We start from the raw sequence: 10,000 nt of genomic DNA on the forward strand, positions 1-10,000 counted from the left end.
ACCTGTTGCCCCCCGCTTACCTGGGTGCCTGCCGGGGTAGACCTGTTGCCCGCCGCTCGCTGGGATCCCTGCCGGGGTAGACCTGTTGCCCGCCGCTTACCTGGGTGCCTGCCGGGGTAGACCTGTTGCCCGCCGCTCGCTGGGATCCCTGCCGGGGTAGACCTGTTGCCCGCCGCTTACCTGGGTGCCTGCCGGGGTAGACCTGTTGCCCCCCGCTTACCTGGGTGCCTGCCGGGGTAGACCTGTTGCCCGCCGCTCGCTGGGATCCCTGCCGGGGTAGACCTGTTGCCCGCCGCTTACCTGGGTGCCTGCCGGGGTAGACCTGTTGCCCGCCGCTCGCTGGGATCCCTGCCGGGGTAGACCTGTTGCCCCTCGCTTGCCTGGGTGCCTGCCGGGGTAGACCTGTTGCCCGCCGCTCGCTGGGATCCCTGCCGGGGTAGACCTGTTGCCCGCCGCTTACCTGGGTGCCTGCCGGGGTAGACCTGTTGCCCGCCGCTCGCTGGGATCCCTGCCGGGGTAGACCTGTTGCCCGCCGCTTACCTGGGTGCCTGCCGGGGTAGACCTGTTGCCCGCCGCTCGCTGGGATCCCTGCCGGGGTAGACCTGTTGCCCCTCGCTTGCCTGGGTGCCTGCCGGGGTAGACCTGTTGCCCGCCGCTCGCTGGGATCCCTGCCGGGGTAGACCTGTTGCCCGCCGCTTACCTGGGTGCCTGCCGGGGTAGACCTGTTGCCCGCCGCTCGCTGGGATCCCTGCCGGGGTAGACCTGTTGCCCCTCGCTTACCTGGGTGCCTGCCGGGGTAGACCTGTTGCCCGCCGCTCGCTGGGATCCCTGCCGGGGTAGACCTGTTGCCCCTCGCTTGCCTGGCTGCCTGCCGGGGTAGACCTGTTGCCCGCCGCTCGCTTGGATCCCTGCCGGGGTAGACCTGTTGCCCGCCGCTTACCTGGGTGCCTGCCGGGGTAGACCTGTTGCCCGCCGCTCGCTGGGATCCCTGCCGGGGTAGACCTGTTGCCCGCCGCTTACCTGGGTGCCTGCCGGGGTAGACCTGTTGCCCGCCGCTCGCTGGGATCCCTGCCGGGGTAGACCTGTTGCCCGCCGCTTACCTGGGTGCCTGCCGGGGTAGACCTGTTGCCCGCCGCTCGCTTGGATCCCTGCTGGGTAGACCTGTTGCCGCCTGCGCGTCTTCGTCTCTGGCGGCTATCGGCGGGGTAGACCTGCTGCCGTCCGCCCCCCTTCCCGCTGAGCGGCGGCGCCGCCTCTCGTCCGTCGGGCGAGCGGCCGCCGAGCCCCGGCCCGCCCGCCGAGCCCCCCTTCGGCAGGCGGCCTGCACGTCCCACAGCCCCCGTGCACACGCACCCCGCTCACACTCCTGCTGAGCCCTGCTCTTCCCCCTCCCCGAAAGCCGCCACGGCAAGGCGGCCGACTTCGGCTCCCGGCCTAAGCCGCCGGCCCTGCCGCCTCCGCAGCCCAGCGGCCACTGCCCCTGCCCCGGCCAGGCCCCGCCGGCTCCACTGACAGCCTGCCCGCAGCCCGCTTCCCCAGCCGCTCCGCGAGAGGAGCCGGCAGTGCTCTCGCGCCCCCTCCCTGTGCCCGAATACACGGCAGCCCGCCTCCCGGACTCACTTCCGCATCGCCCGCTCCCTCAGCCGCCCGCCGCGCTGCCGCCCTGCCCCAGGCTTGACCGGGGCCGGGGACGAGAGGGAAGAACCGCCAGCAGACCAAAAAAGCTCCGAGAGAGCTGAACAGAAAGTTTCATTGAGAAGGAACAGACCGCGCCAATCCTCCTGCCACCGCTCGCAGCCCGCCGCTGTCCCTGCTTCTGCAGCCGGCTCTCAGCCTGCTCGCCTGGGCAGGAGCCCCTTTCCTCTCCCTGCCGCCGCTGCCGCTGCCGCTGTGTGACTGGCCGTTGGGAACCTGGGCGGGAAAAGTTTGAAACTGGCGCCGGGGAGGCCGCTGGGTGGGGCGCCCCCAACGGAAAGTGGGCGGGGGCGGGGAGCTCCCAAGTGTCAATGGCTGGGCGGGAAAGACAGGCGGGGTGGGGGGCAGGATCAGGGAAGGGGTGCGGGCACGAGAGAGGGTGGGGGGCTGTCTCTCTGTGTGTGTGTGTGTGTGTGTATGTGTGTGTGTGTGTGTGTGTGTGTGTGTGCCTCTCTGTGTCTCTGTCTGCGTCTGCGTCTCTGTCGCTGTGTTTGTCTCTCTGTGTGAATGCGGACGGAGGGCTGGTGGCTTTGTGTGTGTGTCTGTGTGTCTGTGTGTCTCTGTGTCTCTGTGTGTGTGTGTGTGTGTGTGTGTGTGTGTGTGGGAGGGAGGGAGGGAGGGAGGGAGGGAGGGAGGGAGGGGGGGCGTTTTGGGGAGGCCGTATGGACGGGTCAGAGTGTCAGCAGGAGGAGCACAGGGCACAGGCTGCCCGTCAGTTCGGCTGGGAGCACTCTGGGTGCAAAAATAAAAACAAATAAGATTTGCCGAGAATTTATTTTTTCCTGAAAGTTTTCTGTTCCAAGCAAATAAAAGAGGCATTCATTCAAAAACAATAGGAAAAGAAAGGAAAAGTGAAGAAAAAGTAAAAGCAAAGAAAAAGGGGGGGGGGGGGGAAATAAAGTGAAGTGAAGTACAGTAAAAAAAAAAAACAAAAAAACAAAAAAACAAGAACAAGAACAAAATAAAGCGTTGTCGAAAATATTTCTTGGTCTTGAAATCTGGTTTGCCGGGAGAGACAGGGATGCTAGAAAGCCATCCGACCCCGAGGTGGTATGGGGCTGTGGGCTTCTCCCGGCTGCCGGATAGTACGAGGATGCCACGCCTATCCTGTATAGGGGCCGACCGGGGGGGTCTGCCAGCCGCCCCCGGGGTTGGCGCTGCGAGGCCGGGCGGGCGGTCGCCGGGAGAACAGGTCTACCCCGCTCTGGGGCGGCTGGAGGAACACAGGTCGACCCGGGAGCGGCCGCTGAAAAGGGCCGGCGGTGGCCGGGTCTAGCCGGGAGCGGCAGGGGGAAAGCAGGTCTACCCCGCTCTGGGGCGGCCGGCGGAGGCCGGGTCTAGGCGGGATCGACCGCGGACACCAGGTCTACCCCGCTCCGGGGAGGCCGGAGGGCGCCGGGTCTAGGCGGGATCGGCCGCGGACACCAGGTCTACCCGGGTAGACCTGTTGGCTCCGGGGCTACCGGCGGACACCAGGTCTACCCGAGATCGGCCGCGGACACCAGGTCTACCCGGGTAGACCTGTGGGCTCCGGGAGGGCCGGCGGACAACAGGTCTACCCGGCATCGGCCGCGGACAGCAGGTCTACCCGGGTAGACCTGTTGGCTCCGGGGCTACCGGCGGACACCAGGTCTACCCGAGATCGGCCGCGGACACCAGGTCTACCCGGGTAGACCTGTTGGCTCCGGGACGGCCGGCGGACACCAGGTCTACCAGGGTAGACCTGTTGGCTCCGGGAGGGCCGGCGGACACCAGGTCTACCCGGCATCGGCCGCGGACACCAGGTCTACCCGGGTAGACCTGATGACTACCGGACGGCCGGCGGACAACAGGTCTACCCGGGTAGACCTGTTGGCTCCGGGGCTACCGGCGGACACCAGGTCTACCCGGCATCGGCCGCGGACACCAGGTCTACCCGGGTAGACCTGTTGCCGCCGGGAGGGCCGGCGGACAACGGGTCGACCCGGGAGCGGCCGGTGACAACGGCCGGCGGTGGCCGTGTCTAGCCGGGAGCGGCTGGGGGAAAGCAGGTCTACCCCGCTCTGGGGCGGCCGGCGGAGGCCGGGTCTAGCCGGGAGCGGCTGGGGGAAAGCAGGTCTACCCCGCTCCGGGGCGGCCGGCGGAGGCCGGGTCTAGCCGGGAGCGGCTGGGGGAAAGCAGGTCTACCCCGCTCCGGGGCGGCCGGCGGAGGCCGGGTCTAGCCGGGAGCGGCTGGGGGAAAGCAGGTCTACCCCGCTCCGGGGCGGCCGGCGGAGGCCGGGTCTAGCCGGGAGCGGCTGGGGGAAAGCAGGTCTACCCCGCTCTGGGGCGGCCGGCGGAGGCCGGGTCTAGCCGGGAGCGGCTGGGGGAAAGCAGGTCTACCCCGCTCTGGGGCGGCCGGCGGAGGCCGGGTCTAGGCGGGATCGGCCGCGGACACCAGGTCTACCCCGCTCCGGGGAGGCCGGAGGGCGCCGGGTCTAGGCGGGATCGGCAGCGGACACCAGGTCTACCCGGGTAGACCTGTTGGCTCCGGGAGGGCCGGCGGACAACAGGTCTACCCGAGATCGGCCGCAAACACCAGGTCTACCCGGGTAGACCTGTTGGCTCCGGGAGGGCCGGCGGACACCAGGTCTACCCGAGATCGGCCGCGGACACCAGGTCTACCCGGGTAGACCTGTTGGCTCCGGGGCTACCGGCGGACACCAGGTCTACCCGAGATCGGCCGCGGACACCAGGTCTACCCGGGTAGACCTGTTGGCTCCGGGAGGGCCGGCGGACAACAGGTCTACCCGGCATCGGCCGCGGACAGCAGGTCTACCCGGGTAGACCTGTTGGCTCCGGGGCTACCGGCGGACACCAGGTCTACCCGAGATCGGCCGCGGACACCAGGTCTACCCGGGTAGACCTGATGACTACCGGACGGCCGGCGGACAACAGGTCTACCCGGGTAGACCTGTTGCCTCCGGGACGGCCGGCGGACACCAGGTCTACCCGGGTAGACCTGTTGCCTCCGGGACGGCCGGCGGACACCAGGTCTACCCGGGTAGACCTGTTGCCTCCGGGAGGGCCGGCGGACAACAGGTCTACCTGGGTAGACCTGTTGGCTCCGGGAGGGCCGGCGGACAACAGGTCTACCCGGCATCGGCCGCGGACAGCAGGTCTACCCGGGTAGACCTGTTGGCTCCGGGAGGGCCGGCGGACACCAGGTCTACCCGAGATCGGCCGCGGACACCAGGTCTACCCGGGTAGACCTGTTGGCTCCGGGAGGGCCGGCGGACACCAGGTCTACCCGGGATCGGCCGCCGACACCAGGTCTACCCGGGTAGACCTGATGACTACCGGACGGCCGGCGGACAACAGGTCTACCCAGGTAGACCTGTTGGCTCCGGGGCTACCGGCGGACACCAGGTCTACCCGGCATCGGACGCGGACACCAGGTCTACCCGGGTAGACCTGTTGGCTCCGGGACGGCAGGCGGACACCAGGTCTACCCGGGTAGACCTGTTGGCTCCGGGAGGGCCGGCGGACACCAGGTCTACCCGGGATCGGCCGCGGACAGCAGGTCTACCCGGGTAGACCTGTTGGCTCCGGGGCTACCGGCGGACACCAGGTCTACCCGGGATCGGCCGCGGACACCAGGTCTACCCGGGTAGACCTGTTGCCGCCGGGAGGGCCGGCGGACAACGGGTCGACCCGGGAGCGGCCGGTGACAACGGCCGGCGGTGGCCGTGTCTAGCCGGGAGCGGCTGGGGGAAAGCAGGTCTACCCCGCGCCGGGGCGGCCGGCGGAGGCCGGGTCTAGCCGGGAGCGGCTGGGGGAAAGCAGGTCTACCCCGCTCTGGGGAGGCCGGAGGGCGCCGGGTCTAGGCGGGATCGGCCGCGGACACCAGGTCTACCCGGGTAGACCTGTTGGCTCCGGGAGGGCCGGCGGACACCAGGTCTACCCGAGATCGGCCGCGGACAGCAGGTCTACCCGGGTAGACCTGTTGGCTCCGGGAGGGCCGGCGGACACCAGGTCTACCCGAGATCGGCCGCGGACACCAGGTCTACCCGGGTAGACCTGTTGGCTCCGGGACGGCCGGCGGACAACAGGTCTACCCGGGTAGACCTGTTGGCTCCGGGAGGGCCGGCGGACACCAGGTCTACCCGAGATCGGCCGCGGACACCAGGTCTACCCGGGTAGACCTGTTGGCTCCGGGGCTACCGGCGGACACCAGGTCTACCCGAGATCGGCCGCGGACACCAGGTCTACCCGGGTAGACCTGTTGGCTCCGGGAGGGCCGGCGGACACCAGGTCTACCCGGGATCGGCCGCGGACACCAGGTCTACCCGGGTAGACCTGATGACTACCGGACGGCCGGCGGACAACAGGTCTACCCGGGTAGACCTGTTGCCTCCGGGACGGCCGGCGGACACCAGGTCTACCCGGGTAGACCTGTTGCCTCCGGGACGGCCGGCGGACACCAGGTCTACCCGGGTAGACCTGTTGCCTCCGGGAGGGCCGGCGGACAACAGGTCTACCCGGGTAGACCTGTTGCCTCCGGGACGGCCGGCGGACACCAGGTCTACCCGGGTAGACCTGTTGGCTCCGGGGCTACCGGCGGACACCAGGTCTACCCGAGATCGGCCGCGGACACCAGGTCTACCCGGGTAGACCTGTTGGCTCCGGGACGGCCGGCGGACACAGGTCTACCCGGGTACACGTCTTGCCTCCGGGACGGCCGGCGGACACCAGGTCTACCCGGGTAGACCTGTTGCCTCCGGGACGGCCGGCGGACACAGGTCTACCCGGGATCGTCCGCGGACACCAGGTCTACCCGGGTAGACCTGTTGGCTCCGCGACGGCAGGCGGACAACAGGTCTACCCGGGATCGGCCGCGGACACCAGGTCTACCCGGGTAGACCTGTTGGCTCCGGGAGGGCCGGCGGACAACAGGTCTACCCGAGATCGTCCGCGGATACCAGGTCTACCCGGCTCCGGGACGGCCGGGGGACATCAGGTCTACCCGGGATCGGCCGCGGACACCAGGTTTACCCGGGTAGACCTGTTGCCTCCGGGAGGGCTGGCGGACAACAGGTCTACCCGGGATCCGCCGCGGACACCAGGTCTACCCGGCTTCGGGACGGCCGGGGGACACCAGGTCTACCCTGCATCGGCCGCGGACACCAGGTCTACCCGGGTAGACCTGTTGGCTCCGGGAGGGCCGGCGGACAACAGGTCTACCCGGGATAGGCCGCGGTCACCAGGTCTACCCGGGTAGACCTGTTGACTCCGCGACGACCGGCGGACAACAGGTCTACCCGGCATCGTCCGCGGACACCAGGTCTACCCTGGTAGACCTGATGACTACCGGACGGCCGGCGGACACCAGGTCTACCCGAGATCGTCCGCGGACACCAGGTCTACCCGGCTCCGGGACGGCCGGGGGACACCAGGTCTACCCGGCTTCGGCCGCGGACACCAGGTCTACCCGGCTCCGGGACGGCCGGGGGCACCAGGTCTCCCCGGGTAGACCTGTTGGCTCCGGGAGGGCCGGCGGACAACATGTCTACCCGGGTTCGGCCGGGGGCACCAGGTCTACCCGGCATCGGCCGCGGACACCAGGTCTACCCGGGTAGACCTGTTGGCTCCGGGAGGGTCGGCGGACAACAGGTCTACCCGGGATAGGCCGCGGACACCAGGTCTACCCGGCTCCGGGACGGCCGGGGGCACCAGGTCTACCCGGGTAGACCTGTTGGCTCCGGGAGGGCCGGCGGACAACAGGTCTACCCGGGATCGGCCGCGGACACCAGGTCTACCCGGCTCCGGGACGGCCGGGGGCACCAGGTCTACCCGGGTAGACCTGTTGGCTCCGGGAGGGCCGGCGGACAACAGGTCTACCCGGGATCGGCCGCGGACACCAGGTCTACCCGGCTCCGGGACGGCCGGGGCACCAGGTCTACCCGGGTAGACCTGTTGGCTCCGGGAGGGCCGGCGGACAACAGGTCTACCCGGGATCGGCCGCGGACACCAGGTCTACCCGGCTCCGGGACGGCCGGGGGACACCAGGTCTACCCGGCATCGGCCGCGGACACCAGGTCTACCCGGGTAGACCTGTTGGCTCCGGGAGGGCCGGCGGACAACAGGTCTACCCGGGATCGGCCGCGGACACCAGGTCTACCCGGCTCCGGGACGGCCGGGGGCACCAGGTCTACCCGGGTAGACCTGTTGGCTCCGGGAGGGCCGGCGGACAACAGGTCTACCCGGGATCGGCCGCGGACACCAGGTCTACCCGGGTAGACCTGTTGGCTGTTGGCTCCGGGAGGGCCGGCGGACAACAGGTCTACTCGGCATCGGCCGCGGACACCAGGTCTACCCGGGTAGACCTGTTGGCTCCGGGAGGGTCGGCGGACAACAGGTCTACCCGGGATCGGCCGCGGACACCAGGTCTACCCGGCTCCGGGACGGCCGGGGGCACCAGGTCTACCCGGGTAGACCTGTTGGCTCCGGGAGGGCCGGCGGACAACAGGTCTACCCGGGTTCGGCCGCGGACACCAGGTCTACCCGGCTCCGGGACGGCCGGGGCCACCAGGTCTACCCGGGTAGACCTGTTGGCTCCGGGAGGGCCGGCGGACAACAGGTCTACCCGGGATCGGCCGCGGACACCAGGTCTACCCGGGTAGACCTGTTGGCTCCGGGAGGGCCGGCGGACAACAGGTCTACCCGGGTAGACCTGTTGTCTCTGACGGCCTGGAAGTGCTCCAAGGGGTCGCTGTTTTCGGCTGCCTCCAGTTGCCTCATCGTAGGAGGCGGCGTGCTTCGCCGCGCCCCCTCGGTCAGGGACGCTACGTTCTATTGGGCGCGTCCGCGGCCTGGGGCCCTTTTCTCCGTATTATGGGAGCGAGTTACGGGTCGCATCCCCGCAGGCTTGGCCCGTGCCTGTGTCCGAGGCGGAGGTGGGCGGCCGCGTGTGTCGTCCCGAGGGCATCCGAAAGTTACCGCCGACGTTAGCCGAAGCCGCGCGGCTTTGTTCCCGTACTACCCAGTGTGCTGGGACAGATTTTGAGCCGAGCTCCGATGTGAGCTGCTCCCCGGCCCAGGCGAGGTGAGGCGGGGAAGAGAGCGAGAAGCCCCGCGAGCGTGTCCCGCTCCGACCGGGCTGCTGCCGGTTTCGTGAAGGGAGGAGCGGGCACCCGCGCTCGCTCCTCCGGCGATGGTGGCTGAGCGAGGCGGCGGCGCCTCGTGCCTTTTCGGGAAGGGGGGAAGCGGGCGGCCGCTCCTCCGGCGATGGTGGCGAGCGAGGCGGCGGCGCCTCGTGCCTTTTCGGGAAGGGGGGAAGCGGGCGGCCGCTCCTCCGGCGATGGTGGCGGGCGAAGGGGCGGCGCCCTCGTGCCTTTTCGGGAAGGAGGGAAGCGGGCGGCCGCTCCTCCGGCGATGGTGGCGGGCGAAGGGGCGGCGCCCTCGTGCCTTTTCGGGAAGGAGGGAAGCGGGCGGCCGCTCCTCCGGCGATGGTGGCGGGCGAGGCGGCGGCGCCCTCGTGCCTTTTCGGGAAGGGGGGAAGCGGGCGGCCGCTCCTCCGGCGATGGTGGCGGGCGAGGCGGCGGCGCCTCGTGCCTTTTCGGGAAGGGGGGAAGCGGGCGGCCGCTCCTCCGGCGATGGTGGCGGGCGAGGCGGCGGCGCCTCGTGCCCTTTCGGGAAGGGGGGAAGCGGGCGGCCGCTCCTCCGGCGATGGTGGCGGGCGAGGCGGCGGCGCCTCGTCCCTTTATCCTCCCGGCCTTAAGCCGGGGCCGGCCCGCTCGGCGGCGGCGGGTGCGGCATGTTTTTGGCTGCCGGCGTGGTGCGCGGTTGCCGGCAGCCGGGGCTGGACGCGGCCGGGGTTGTGCTGAGCCTGCCGAGTTTCCCCCGGCCCCTTCCCCGAGAGCCCCGAGGATGGCTCGCTCGGTTGCCGAGGTGGCTGCGCCTCGTTCCCCGCTCCCGACCTGTTTTGCCAGAGAGAGTGCCCGCGTTGCGGAAGGGCTTGCCCGGGGGAACGTTGCAGTTGGGGTCGCGCGGCCTCGCCTCGGCTTCGCCGGCTTGCCTTGAGGGGCTCGGTGACGGGAGTCGCCCCGTGGAGTTGCGGGCCGGGGTTGGCGGCACCCCGGCCCCCCGCCGCGTTGTTGAAGGCATCCCTCCCCCTTCCTCGGCCCTAAGCCGGGGACCCGCCTAGCGGGCTGAATTTTTCAGGGGCGGCGGCCGGCCGCGGTGGCTGTGACCGCGCCCCTAGCAGCGGGCCAAAACCCGAGAGAGTCCCCCCGGCGATGTTGCGGGCGAGGCGGCGGCGCCTCGCCCCATCTCGGTCCTTGGCTGG

Source organism: Oenanthe melanoleuca, unplaced genomic scaffold (assembly GCF_029582105.1).
Source record: "Oenanthe melanoleuca isolate GR-GAL-2019-014 unplaced genomic scaffold, OMel1.0 S023, whole genome shotgun sequence".
In the NCBI taxonomy this organism is placed as follows: domain Eukaryota; kingdom Metazoa; phylum Chordata; class Aves; order Passeriformes; family Muscicapidae; genus Oenanthe; species Oenanthe melanoleuca.